This window comes from Plectropomus leopardus, chromosome 20 (genome assembly GCF_008729295.1).
Source record: "Plectropomus leopardus isolate mb chromosome 20, YSFRI_Pleo_2.0, whole genome shotgun sequence".
Classification (NCBI taxonomy): Eukaryota; Metazoa; Chordata; class Actinopteri; order Perciformes; family Serranidae; genus Plectropomus; species Plectropomus leopardus.
In genome coordinates, this window is record NC_056482.1 from 21,315,209 (window position 1) to 21,324,976 (window position 9,768).

The following is a 9,768-nucleotide window of genomic DNA, read 5'->3' on the forward strand; positions in this document are numbered from 1 at the left end:
TTTAAAAATGATGTTTAATTTAAACAGAAGCTCGCTCTTGTTTGCACTGCTGATTTAGTCGGCAGGAACATCCTCCATATGACCTTGTCTCTTTTCACTAAGACTTTCATCAAACTGAAAACATGGCTGACCAGGCAACCGTTAAAAGCTGCTCAGCTCAGTTCACTCCAGCAGAAATGTGTGCCTTCTGGGTAATTAAGCGATAGAAGAGCAATAGTAAAAAGAAAAAGAAAAAAGGAAGAAAGAAAGAAAAAGGACATTTAACGGTAGCATTAAAAGGAATGGTTTTAAATATGCAGTTAACAAAACGCAGACTTAAGTCAGATTGTAAGAATGAATGTATGTGCTGAATGTGTATTTGGAGCGTTTCTGTGAGTCCTGGTGCAGAGAATCTTGATGGCTGATTAAGAAATCCATAACATTGGCTTTCACCCAAAAAAATCTACTACTTAACTTCATTTTGCAAGGATGCACATTTAATGTTTGTCTTGTGTTGGTCCTGGCTCCCTTTTTTATACATTTTTTTTTTTTTTTTTTTTTTTAAGGCAGCACAACCACACAAGGATTGTGCATCCATCAGCTGATTCACATCTGCCAATTTTTGTTATCTTCCTCTTTTGTTCTTCCTTTGGGTCATGCTAGGATGTCGTTGCCTTTACAGCAGTGATGCATTGCATATATAGTCACGGTGAATGAACCTTTATTGCACTCTTTTTTTTTTTTATAAGGTGTGTTTATGCTTAACCATGTATTCATTAGTGTGACCTTGCCATGTGGCTTTTTGCATTTTGCAGGGTTTTTTAGGCTTTGCTATTATATACATCTCATTCAGTTGAAATGCTATTACATCGTTACACCATAACTACTATTTCAAAATCTTTTTTTGTTTTGTTTTGTTTTTGTTTTGTTCTGAATCAAGTGTATCATTGTAAGCTCTTTCTTAGAACATAATTTCCCGCTACCAAAAAAGTCCAGGTGCTGGAATTTTAAGTTGATTGCAGATTTTCATTCAATTGTTGAGGACATGCCAGTTTTAGCGTGACATTACTTTTTGTAATAAGTGTTATTTCATTTAAAGGAGCAGTGACAATAATTTAGTGGCATCTAGCATTGAGGATAGCAGATTCCAACAACGTGAAACATTCCTCATGTGCCAAGCATGAACTCCTGGTCAGGATTACTTCAATATTAATTGTTCAGAAGGTTTTTACCAGAAGCCAAATCATTCCCAGGGGTCTCCTCATATTTAAATCAGTGTATCCTTGACGCTGTTCAGCTCGTCACGAAAGGGCTGCTAACTATGGTGGCCCCTGCAAAAACAGGAAAACAGCCCTGTCTAGAGCCAGTGTTTGGTTTGTCCGTACTGGGCTACTGTAGAAACATGGTGGTGCTACATTGTGGTCACCATGTACGAGGACCTGCTTCCTATGTAGATATAAACAGCTCATTAGAAAGTTAAAAAAAAAAAAAAAAAAAAAAAGTATTTTCAGGTTGTACACCAAAGACAATATAGTTATTATATTATATTATTTTTTGCCAATATATCCCCCTACATTTTATACACTGGACCAATACAGCTCAATTTGTTGTTTGTTTGTACAGATCAAAGTTCCCTCCAAAAATACTTCCACACTGTTACTCAAATTATGCAGTGAGTTTGAAAGTACTCACTGTTACAGTTGTATTTCATGAAATGCCTCTAAGACAATCTGCTTCATTATGTTCACATGACATGGACTGCAAATAGTCAAATAGGTCAAGTACCTCAAGAACCACAGACAGCAACATGAAGAATCTCCTAACAACCAAATGTGAGCATGCGCTATTGGAATTAATTTCCCTTTAACTCGCCAGATGAGTCGTGTTGTTTAGTTCTTGATCAGGCTGTGTATACCGGAGCACAATCCACTTTAATCCCCACCTGGGCCCAACATACGCTGGCCCTGTCCTTGAAGCACACATCGAAGACTGAAGCTGCTACTTGAATGAAGATTCTGATGAGAAAACACAAATGATGACAGTATTATGTAGAGATCTACTTCTTAGCCCAAATCCGAGTGAGGCCTAGCCACAAACTATTTCAGCCATACATATGTATAAGATTGCGTTGTGTGTTGAGAAGTGCAAATCTCAAATACTCACTGTCCATTCTTTCATTTCCATCCTTTAGTGTCTGTGTGTGTTGGAACACAAGCACATGTGCATTTGGATTTCGCTGTTTGAGAATAATTTATTTTTGCGAGATATACTGACCTTCACATCAGAGATTACAGTCTATATCCATGTGGTTTCTGCTAAAGTTTCACCAGAGCCATGCTAATCCCATCACACTCAGCTAAGTCACTGAGAGCCATGTGTTATACGGCTCTTTGTGTGCGCATGTGCTTCTGTGCATGTGCCCAGAAAAGTCAGATAGCACTGATTTAAGCAGGATTTAAAACGTCAAATCTTCGCCTTGGAAAAACAATGCACTTGTGAGCCGCCACCTGTCAAACGTCACACTACGGGGAGGCCATCAAATCTGCCACTATGCAGAGACCTCGTGGTTGAGCTCCAAGCTGCAGGGACAGAAGGACAAAAACGGGAAAGAGACGGGGGAACAAAGCCGGAGCATGTACAGTATATCCCATGATTCCCACATGTCAGACCTGCCCAGGCTGCATTTCCTCTGCTGCCCCCCTGGCGATCATTCATCATGCCGTCACACACACACAGAGCGAAGCGAAGCACAGCTCATGTATCTCTGCTGTACGGCGGCTTCCTGGAAGAGGCAGAGGGGCCTGCTGCATAATCAGCTGGTTTTTTAATGCCCAAAATACCTCATCTGCATTAACTTAATCACAGCTGCTTTATCTTATCTCTGCTGAATTGATTTACTGTGAATCACCAGGATTGTAGCACAGATATAATCGGGTTCATGTTTACAAAATAAGCTACGGGACACAATGCCTGAAGTGAAACATTCGGCGGATTGCGAGAGTAATTCGGCAGCTTGTTTTAATGGGCGAGGAGTCTGCCCACTAGAAGCATTTGTTCATAATATCTTGCTTTGCATATTTCATAATCTAATATGTAGGTCACCTGCATCGAGAGCATTTAAATGTGGATTCTTTTTATGCAACCAGTTATGCCGCTGTATTGTTACAATAAACACAGCAATCTAAATAATCCCTTATCTTAATTGTGTGGGAGTATATATTTTACATTCAAATTTCACTCACTGCAGTGGGGAGCAGGGTGTTTAATGAAACCCACTGGGTCTGGTTTGGAAACCTACTTCCAAATGCAATTGTCTTTGCAACTGAATATGATATGAGGCCAGAGCTTGATATGTGTGACATCAGCCCAAGATGGTTTGGACGGGGGTTGTTTGTATTGTTAGAAGCCATATAGTTATTTCCAGCAAGGCCTGCCTGCAACCCTGCAAGAAAATATATGCCACTGACACCTCTTTGTATTTTCTTTCTTTCTTTTTTGTTCATTACTTTTCAACATGTGCATATTTTCAGCACCTCCAAGTTGATGTGCTGCTTTAAGCATACCTTTAAGATTTATCTTTATTATCCGACTGATCCAGTGCCACTTTTGTGTCTCTGTTGCTGCGGTATTTTAAGATGCATCCCTGTCCTAAGCTATTCGCACTAAAGCAATGTGTCAGGCCTTATTCCCACACCCAGCAGGTTGTTGTTCTTCTTGATAGCTTACCAACAGGCATATTACCAGCCCTGGCTGTTATTGTCACTGATGTACAGCCCCAAGACATCGCCTTCCTCTGTTCACAGCTCCTCAGAGTGTTATGTGTCATGTAATAAGAGTGTACACCTTTTGTCCAAGCTGAGTCTGCAGGGACCCTGGAGGTAAAGAAGGATGGAGGTGGGGGTGCAAGGGGGGTGACGTGAGATTGAGGTGACACGTCTGGTCGCTGTCCCTGGGAGACGAATGGGCCGTGGTCACCCCCCAATGTCCCCAGACATCCCCAGATGTTCCCGGACCTCATGCAGCCAGAGTAGTTGACAGGCCCGAGAGACAAAGAGTCACAGCTTGATTAATCACCACACACACTGTAGTATGCGGCTCAGGCGCTGGCCCCCTGCCGAATAACTGGCCATTGCTCTGGAAAACAGCCCCCTCAACAAAGACACATACTGACTAATGCAGATATATTTACAAGTATCAAGCCAAATAATCTGCCAAGATAGCCAAAGGTTTCTAAAAATAACCATATTAAAAATCTAAATAAAAGCTACATAAAACTATATTTATCTTTATATTTTTGAAACCTAAGCAAATTAGCTTAATGTCTTACAAAAACATGGAATGTAGGCAATAAGCAAAAAAAAAAATTAAATTTTAAAAAATTAGAAATTAATTAAATTAAATTAAATAAACGTAAATCTAGTCATTGCCTTTTCCACATGTTTTTTGAAATAAATTGCATCAATTTTCTCAGGGTTCAAAATTTTAAAAGGCATCTGGAAGCAACACAAGAAAAGTGATGTCTCTCCAGAATTCAAAGGGTTAAATCCAGCTCACTTTAGGAGCTGATACCTTGAACTAAGACATTAATTCTTCTGCTTCTTATCACCTGATAGTGAGGTGCATCACCATGAGACTGTATGCATCACCTGGCATGACACATGCAGCAGCTAATGCAGCCAGTGATTAAATCCAGCCACTTTGACCCAGTGCCATGAACAAATGTGAGCAACCTGCCTTAAGCCCATCTAGATTTTCAGATCTTCACAGTATGAATATTATTTCATTTGCTTAGGAAAAAGTTAGATTTTAACAGCAATTTATGGTAGGTGTAAGTTATGTAGTGGGAGTATGCCTTTAAGCAGGAGCAGCAAACAAGTATTTGTCACGATTCAAGGTATAAAAGAGGAGTGAAAAGGGAAAATTTATTGACATAGTTTATTTTTTAATTAAAAAAAAAAGACAAAAACAAGCAGGCGACAAGACTGAGGGAACAGGCTGATGTGAAACAAAGTACAAACAAAAACTACAAAAACTGGAGCAAACTGGGAATTGGGAAACATGAAGTTATCTGCTCCAACAAGGAGCACAGAAAACTATGTACACAGACTGACTGACATGGAGCAAACTAATCAGAAGAACAAGATACAGCAGGAGTGAGTGGATGTTGACATGGAAACACATGGATAGGCTGACAATGAAGACAATGAGGGTGTGGTTTTTCTAGGGTGGAGCAAACGAGCAATATACAAAGTAGGTGTGCAGGGAAAACTCTGGAACAGGGAGAGACTGACGAGACTGATCCAAAGCAGGTGTGGCAGAAAACAAACAAAAAAAAACGTACATAGGTTGAAATGACGAGTATGACACATATAACAAAATAAATCAGGAAACACTTAACATGACTAACTGAATGAATAACAAGAAAAATAATACATTAAAAAATCATCATAATAAGTATTTGAGTAACTGACTGACAAAGAGTCTAAAGAGTTTCAAGACATGGAGTAGGACCAGGACATATTTGCTATGTAAAGACATGGTGGAGTTCTGTTGTCCTGAGCAGAGAATGAAGTCACGCTCCCTCTGTGTGTGTTAGTGAACATGAGTCTTGTGTGTGTATCCCACCAGCTCGCTAGCTAACAGTGCTCTGCACTGCTCTCCTGGGTGGTTACCGCTGATGTCGCGAAAGCGCAGCACCCACTTTCTGTTTAACACTCTCATCACTTTTGTTCTTGTTAGTACAGCTTGTATATTTAGCACCATTATCTGATCGCTGCCAGTTCAGTCTCATACATGTTGAGAGCCGTGTGTAGACAGCCTCTAAATTATAGATATGCTCTATGTATTCAGCACATTCTCACCCCAACTCATCACATGTTGCGGCTTTGTCTGTGGACTTCAGCATCAACATACTATGACTAAGGAGTCCTTCTGCGTCTATTGTTTATGCTCCAGGATGCCACTACCCTGATGGCAACAAATGCACATGGAGGGATGATGCAGTCACAGAAGGTTAGGTTTAGGGGAAGAAGACACACGGTAAAGTGTAGAAACAACGGACCCCCACATCAAAGTCGGAATTTGTTTGACCCATGTTTGCAGTCACCAGGTGTTTGCAATCACCTTATATTTTACTACAGGAGAAACCAGGAAATAGCCATCTGATTAAATTTGGGGTTTTTTTTGGCCAGAAAAGTGCCTTGGTCCTATTTTCTCCTTCCATAGTATATGGTATATCTTGATTGTTAGGCTATGTATGTAAACAAATATGATCACATCGATGTACACAGTTAATATGCTCTAATACCTGCCTCCTAATTGACACAACTTACAACACCATTTAATTTTTCTGGTGGTTTCAAATACAAATCATATTTAATCATCTTATAAACTCGTGTCCAACAAAATAGTACTTTAACCAGTACCTATGTATGAAGAGTATGAATGTCAGTATAAAACAATTTAACAAAGTGTCAAAATGATTTATTGTGTGAAAAAAAAAAAAGAATGAATCAATCTAAATTGGGTTTTTACAACTTTCTTGAATAAACCTTTTGCAGGAATGCAAACCACACAGCAGACAGAGACAAAGTAAAACACCACCCACTCTTCTGATGGAAACATTGTGCACTGCCATGTTAAATCATTATGTTTTGAACAGCGCGGGTGCAACAGCCACACACTGAGACGCATGTATTTGATGATAGAATCTGACAATGTCACACAGACTACTGTAAACTCACTTTTTTGTTCTCTCTTGAAGCTGCTAGCTTTCCTATATCCTCATCAAACATGTGTGGGCAGTTTAAGCTGTCATTCTGTTTCAAGGGGTAGTTTGGGGTCATGGAGGGAACATGAACAGAACAGTATAGAAGCTTTAAAAAGTGTGTGCACTCATGGATGGTCTGATACCACTCGCCTACTCTGTTGGACAATAATTAAAGCTCTGTAAGCTAATGAGTTTCTCCTGGCTTATTGAATGTTGCTCATCAGGACTGCTAGCATTTGCCAGGGATCACTTACAGAGAGCAGCTTAAGACAAAATCTAAAGAGATATGGAAGAAGGGTTTTTACTTCAAGTTTTGCTAATTTTTGAAGTTTTGAACCACAATTTTACATCACTGTGATTTTTTTTGTTCTGAATCTTTAATCTGACAATAACTGGTGTATGTACAGTACAGCACAAAAAATTAAGTTGTTTGCAACTGCGATCTTAGTGAAACTTAACATTTAAAAAAAATAATAATTTTACCAATAGAAATTAAAATTAAACATAAGCAATCAAATCAGGCTGCTTTCATGAACTGAAGCTATTGACCTCTATTTATATATAACTAATGTAAGCATGTGCCAGTAATCTATGTATAACACACATAATTGGAAAGGCAGTCATTTAACCAATGCTGACAGGATAAATGGATTACAAAGTGCAAAAGTCTGTGTAAGGAGGCAGTTTGGTAAATTTGTTATACAAACACAGGACTTAACATGTAAAATCAAGTGAACTTTACAAACTGTTGTATGAGGATATGTTGATAAAACACACTGTCAATCAAGTCACTCACTGTGGCAAATATTAGCAAACATAAGACATATATTGTTGTTTAATTTCATTGTGTCACTTCACTGACTTTATTTCTTTTCTTCACATTATCAGTGTTTCACCAGTTTATAAGAAACATAAAACAGGAAGACAGGAAACATGTTTGTTCCTTTTCATTCTGTTAGCAGTCAGGTCACCAAATGATTATGTCTTCAAAGAAACCCAAAGTGAACATACCACCTTCCTGTACTTGCAACGTCCACATTGGCCATTGTTGAACCAAAGAAACAGTTTCTAAATGTGTTTTAAGAATATTCTTTGTACTATTTGTACTTATTGTGCAGCAAGTGTTTTATTCTCTCTTAGTACAAGGTGCAAAAAATTCATGGAACAAGTTGATATCTAGTTCAAAGAGATGCATTTTTCAAATTCATACTGCCTGATTTTGTTTTTTAGAACATTTGTTCTTGAGAACATTTTTAGACAGAAATGACTTGATGGTGGAGATTAGTTTGCTGTTTGGGAGACAACACAAAGCTCCTGTTTTCTTAATGTCTGCAACTTAAAACGAAGTACCATGAGAATATAAAGCACCTCTTCTAGTGTCCCTACTTGGGATGTGGGTGCATCTCCCTCTGCTCTGGCGAGAGAAGCTCCAGAGGCGGTAAGAATAATTCAGTCATTACTTACATAATCCCAATTGTTATCAGCCTTTCTGTACATACAGTATTCTCTGGAGGATGTCAAATACTTAAAGAATTCTGACATGATGGCACATCGAGTGACAAAACGAACAAGCCACAGAGAACATAGCAACGCCTGTAATTGACAGTTCAGTGATGGGTCATTATCTCTTTATTGGGTTACATAAATGACGGTGAGGAGAAGAGTTGTGCTGTAACTCGGAGGATTTCCATTTCCATTTATTCCGCCAACTCAAACCAGAATCATTCAAATGGAAATGGTTTCGAACACAAGATGGTGCTTTGAATCTAATTCTGCTCTTTTCATCTTCAGAAGGTCATTCTGTCACCCTGCTTTTGTTGAATAGAAACCTGGATGACCAATTTGAATGAAAGATAGAGTGCTTGGCATTTTTTATTGAGCATGTTCAACGTTTAGATCATTTTGTACCAGGATCAGTATGGAACAAGACAAGGGAAGTGCTGTCACCCTGTGAATCTTTTATATACCCATGATGTATACGTGTGCTCTTTGTTGTTGAGGTTAAGGCCAACCTCCTGAAGTTGTTTTGTTTTTGTTTTTCCAAGCCTCAGATCCAGCATCAAAGCTGGGCCTGAAATGAAAGGTTGATGATGCTCATATCTGGAGTGACAGTGTCTTTTTAGTATGACTCCTTTTAAGTGTTTCAGATGAAAAAACGTAAATGTAGAGCAAACAAATTTAGCCTGGATCAGAAAAAGAAAAGTGCCAGTGTCGGCACAAAGCATACTCACCCCTGTCAGGTCATTTTAGTTATGTGCTTGATGGATAAAAGGTCAACCTGACCCAGTTCCAGCTTTGGAATGAGTGACTAGAAAAAGCGCAGGTCACAGTCAGTGAAAAAGTGAGTGTGTCAGAGTGGAAGAGAGATAGCAAAGGAGACAAGGACGTGAAGAGAGTCCTAGTGTTTGCATTCGAACAATCCTGGAGCAATCCCAGACCAAGACCCAGATCCAGACCCTGGCTAAAATCCGATTACCTCTCTTCAGATAGTGATGGCAGATTGTCTGTAAATGCCTTTTATTTTCAATTTGAACGATTTAGGTGAAGAATATCTTCGAGGAAGCTGTAGGTGGCTTTGACTTGGTGGCAGGATATCCCTTCCCCCAAAATCAGACCAGAGGGAGAGAGATTGCTATCATTTTAACAGTCTCAAAAGACAGATGCTATCTGCAGTCAGGGCGACATCACTTAAAGAAGAAAATGATAAACCCTGAAATGAAAAAAAAAATCCTCAGGATATCCATTTTCTATGAGCACTTGTTTTTCCTTTTTTCCTTTCAGCATTTGTGTGATGCTGTCTCCTATCAATTTGACCCCTTGAGAACTGATTTTATTGTGGTAAATAAGACCCAGAATAAGAGTAGCATATGTTTTATCAAGTGGAGAGACACAGTTGAAAGCCGTGATGCTGAGCTTTCAAACTGTCTCTGTCTCATTTATGTGTGTTGATCAAGCAGAAGCATATGTCACGACTGGAGTGTTCATCTGAAATTGTCTTCATTCCTATGGCAGTACATCCA